Genomic DNA, 4,452 nt, shown 5'->3' on the forward strand with positions numbered 1-4,452 from the left:
GAATGGTGGTGGTGGTTTAGTTATGTCCAATTCTTGCAAACCCATGGACTGAAGCCTGTTATGTTCCGAGCCCATATCTCCGAACCAACTGAGAGAGCAAGTCCACCACAGTAATGCAAAAACAAGAAGGGAGTTTATCTCTAGCGCGCTAGGGCTCAAGTCTCATCCCACACAAGGGAATCCAACAAGAGCCGCGAACAAAGGAGTATGGCGGCTTATATACAGGCAGTTCTTTGTCTCAGTTACAAGAGTAGCTGGCGTTACATGATTGGCCAGGCAGGATGAGCGCATATCCTGTCTCTTTCTGGTAAACATGACTCAGGTCCTAGAGCCCGTTGTTTGGTCCCTAACATTCCCCCCTGTCCTTAGATCATATAGAGGAATCTTCCCCCCGGTCCTGAGACACAGTTTGATATTGTTGTCTAAGCACAAACAGCTGTACTGTATTTATGCGTTTCTTTACAAAGGCTACAAGTCTATTGATAATACATGGGCCAAAGGTAAGCATTAGTAAAAGTACTAGCAGGGGTCCTAGCAAGGTGGAGATTAAGGTAGTCAGCCAAGGGGATTGTTGAAACCAAGATTTAAACCATCTCTGTTGAGCCTCACGTTCTCATTTACATTGGGCTAGTCTTTTTCTCACTTTGGCCATAGATTCTCTAACTATTTTTGTATGATCTGCATAGAAACAGCACTCTTCTCCTAGGGCAGCACAGAGTCCCCCTTGTTGCAGAAAGAGCAGATCTAATCTCCTCCTGTTTGCTTTTTTCTGGATTGAACCTTATTTTGACTTGTGCATAATTGCAACTTTCACAGCTAAAAGTTGGATCTCCAAGGACCCTAGGGAGGGGCTTGGCGAATGAAAAATTAAGTAAATCTCAATTTTTTACTTCCCAGCGCCGAGGTCTATCATTAGAAGTAACACAATCTCAAGTTTTACAATAAGAGTCTTGTGCCCCCCCACAGGTCTTTTAGTCATGCCTGGGTGCGCCTGGGAATGTCCAGAACCCTTGTTCTCAGAGATAACCCCTAGCCCAAAGCACATTTACCATCGGCTTAAGGTCAAAGTATAAGTCTGGCCACCATGTGTTTGGTGGATGTATTGCGGTAGTGGAGTTTAGCACCTCTCGTGTTAGTCCATTTTGCAGCTTCCAGGTGATTTTGACGGGTTGATGTGGGTTCACAATGGCAACTCCGGAGCAGAGTAACTGGGTCATCTACAAGAGGGCCCAGCTGAGTTGTCCTGGTCCTGTTGGCGCCTTTGAAGCTTTAGCCTCAAGGGGTTGGACGGGTGCAGAGATGCTTTTTATTTTTTTTTTAGCGTCTTCTTGCTCTGCTGAAGCAGCTGGGCGTACGTGGTTGCAATGCACCCAGGGCCCGATATCGTCAACCTCAGTGAAATCTATTTTTCAGTGTTGCCCTGGTCCTTTTCCCCGATACCTCAGTCCTGCATGTTGTCTTTTTTCTGGCCTCATCTGTTGACACGCCTTACAAGCATGCACTATGTTCTTTACAGTTGTCTGGTGCCTGGGAAATTGCAGGCACGCAGTTTGAAAGAGCATCAGAGTCCTCTTTTTTTCCAGATGAGTAGACAAGTGCAAATGTTCACATAGTTGCCGTCCCAACTGAGCAGGGAGTATCAAGTAGCCGTCTGAGTCTCAGTACCATCCATCTTTATCTTTTTGAAGGTTGGTGTGTTTTTGGATCCAAGCAAAGTCTGTGGATGAACACTCAGGGGTTGAGGGCAGAGTTCTCATACCTGGAGGTGGAAGTCCGATCGCCAACACAGGGGTGATGAAATCTTCATCAGCTACTTTTTGAGCTGCCAGGTCTGTGGCACGATTTTCTCGTGGGGCTGTCACCCTTCTGATGTCCAGGTACGTGTACTATTGACACAGCCTGAGGCATCTGTACAGCCTCTAAAAGTCTATGGATTTTAGGCAAGTTTTAAAAATTTTTTTTTTCTTTAGCTGTCAAAAACCCCCGTTCCTGATATATTGGGCCCTGGATGTGTACCGTGCCAAAAGCATAGCGACTGTCAGTGAAAATAGTTATTCTTTTTCTTTTGGCTCTCTCTAATGCTTGAATCAGGGCAATTAACTCTGCCTTTTGTACTGAGGTATCTGGGGGAAGGGCCTCTGCCCATATCGTCCGTCCAGAGTCATCTACTACTGTGGCTCCCGCCAGTCTCTGTCCATCTTTTACATAACTGCTGCCATCTGTGAACCATCTTAGCTCACTGTTATCTAGTGGAGTATCGGTTAAGTCCTTTTGCATTGCTGTTACCCCGGCCAGTATCTCATCACAATCATGGAGGGGGCTATTTTTCCCCGGATTGGGCAAAAGAGTGGCCGGATTTAGAGTGCAGGGCGTTTGGAAATGAATCTGTGGGGTGTCAAGTAGCAAGGCCTGGTAGTGTGTCAAGCGGGCATTAGAAATCCATTTACCTGGGGGTTGCTTTAAAACTCTCTCTATGGCATGAGGAGTGTAGACCAAGAGTCTCTGTCTATAAGTCAGTTTATCAGCATCGTGGACTAAGAGCGCGGTGGCCACGATGATACGGAGGCAAGGTGGCCATCTGGCTGCCGCTGGGTCCAGTCTCTTGGAAAGGTAAGCTACAGGTCGCTTTTATGGTCCCCATCTCTGTGTTAGTACCCCTTTTCTTATCCCCCGCTTTTTATCTACAAATAATTGGAAAGGCTTAGATGGATCAGGGAGGGCAAGGGCAGGAGCCTCTAGCAAGGCTCACCTGAGCTCTTGGAAGGCCTCTTTCATTGGCTCAGTCCATTTCCAGTCCTTGTTTTTTTGGTCCCCTCATATAGGGGCCTGGCCTTTTTTGCAAACCCCAAGATCCATAACCAGCAATATCCCACCATTCCCAGAAATTCTCTCTCTCACTTGTCTAGGGTTAGCCGGCTCAGGGATCTGGAGGATGGTTTCTTTCATAGCCTGTGTTAGCCACCTCTGGCCCTGTTTTATCTTATAACCGAGGTATGTAACCTCTTGCTTGGCAATCTGGGCCTTTTTGGCACTAGCCCGGTAACCTAAAGTCCCCAAGGTTTGGAGAAGGTCACCTGTTGCCTCTTGGCACTCTTTTTCTGTAGCCGCCGCCAGCATAAGGTCATCAACATATTGTAATAAAACAATGGTAGGGTGTTTAACTCGATACTCATGGAGGTCTTTGTCCAGGGCCTCATTAAATAACGTGGGCGAGTTTTTGAAACCCTGTGATAAGCGAGTCCATGTCAGCTGCACAGGGGTCTGACCACCGTCTTCCTGCCGTTCGAAGGCAAAGATCTCTTGGCTTGCGGGGGCAAGAGGCAAACTAAAAAAGGCGTCTTTTAAATCTAAAACAGCGTACCAAATGTAGTTTGGAGGCAAGTTGCTTAGCAATGTATAAGGTTTAGGAACCATAGGATGAATATCATTCACCCGTTTGTTGACTTCTCGTTCATCTTGAACCGGTCTAAAATCGGTTCCCCCAGGTTTTTTCACAGGCAACAGGGGAGTGTTCCATGGGGACCGGCACCTTTTCAGGACCCCAGCATCTATGAGGCGTTGTATATGAGGAGTAGTTTCTTGTCGAGCCTCCTGACTCATGGGATACTGTCGTACCCTCACCAGGGAAGCACTGGCTTCCAGTTCTACAATGATAGGGGGCCTCTGTTTGGCTAGTCCCATTCCTGCAGTTTCAGCTCAGGCCTGAGGGTATCTTTGAACCCATGGTTGTACTTCGGGGCTTATTGTCGCTGGGGCCTCTGGCAAATAGAGTCTGTATTCAACTTTTAATGCCAGAGACAAGACCTGAAGAGGATGCCCGGTCCCATCTAAAACCGACACTTGTCCGTGGTCGAAATGAATTTGGGCATTTACTTTAGACAGTAAATCCCTTTTCAACAAGGGCGCTGGACACTCAGGTATCACCAGAAAAGAATGGGTTACCTGGTGGGCCCCCAAGTTTACATGCCGTTTTGTAGTCCATCCATATCATTTAGTCCCGGTTGCTCCCTGCACCTAGCTACTTTTTTTAGACATGGGTCCATCTTTTTGGTTTAAGACTGAGTATTGGACTCCCATGTCTACCATGAAGCCAACCGGTTTTTCCTCCACATTTATAGTTACCCAGGACTCGGGGAGGGGCTTCGAGCCCTGACCCCCCTAGTCGCTATCCTCACCCGCATAGAGGATATGACTGTCTGGAGAGGGAGTCTCGTTCTTGGGATTTTGGGGCCCCTCTTTTTTATTTTTATGGTTTTCTTTAGCTCTATTTTTTTTTTTTTTTTTTGCCTTTTTCCGAGTTCCCTAGGTGGGGCCCCTTTTTCTGGGAGGAGCTGAAGGCTTGGTTCTCTTTTGGGCATTTCCCGATGAAACCTGTGGAACCTGTGGAAGCAAGGGCGGGGAAGAGGGAAGGGAAGTGAGGGGCTGAAAAACAAAAGGTTTTAGCCAGGCCAG

The 4,452-nt window shown here is 47.3% G+C and overlaps 1 pseudogene; it reads right to left on the reverse strand.

Moving 5' to 3' along the window:
* Window positions 1–1,658: 1,658 nt before the first annotated feature.
* LOC138439806 (uncharacterized) lies at window positions 1,659–4,077 on the reverse strand (annotated as a pseudogene).
* Between the last annotated feature and the right edge of the window lie 375 nt (window positions 4,078–4,452).

This window comes from Ovis canadensis, chromosome 1 (assembly GCF_042477335.2).
Source record: "Ovis canadensis isolate MfBH-ARS-UI-01 breed Bighorn chromosome 1, ARS-UI_OviCan_v2, whole genome shotgun sequence".
NCBI classification, from domain to species: domain Eukaryota; kingdom Metazoa; phylum Chordata; class Mammalia; order Artiodactyla; family Bovidae; genus Ovis; species Ovis canadensis.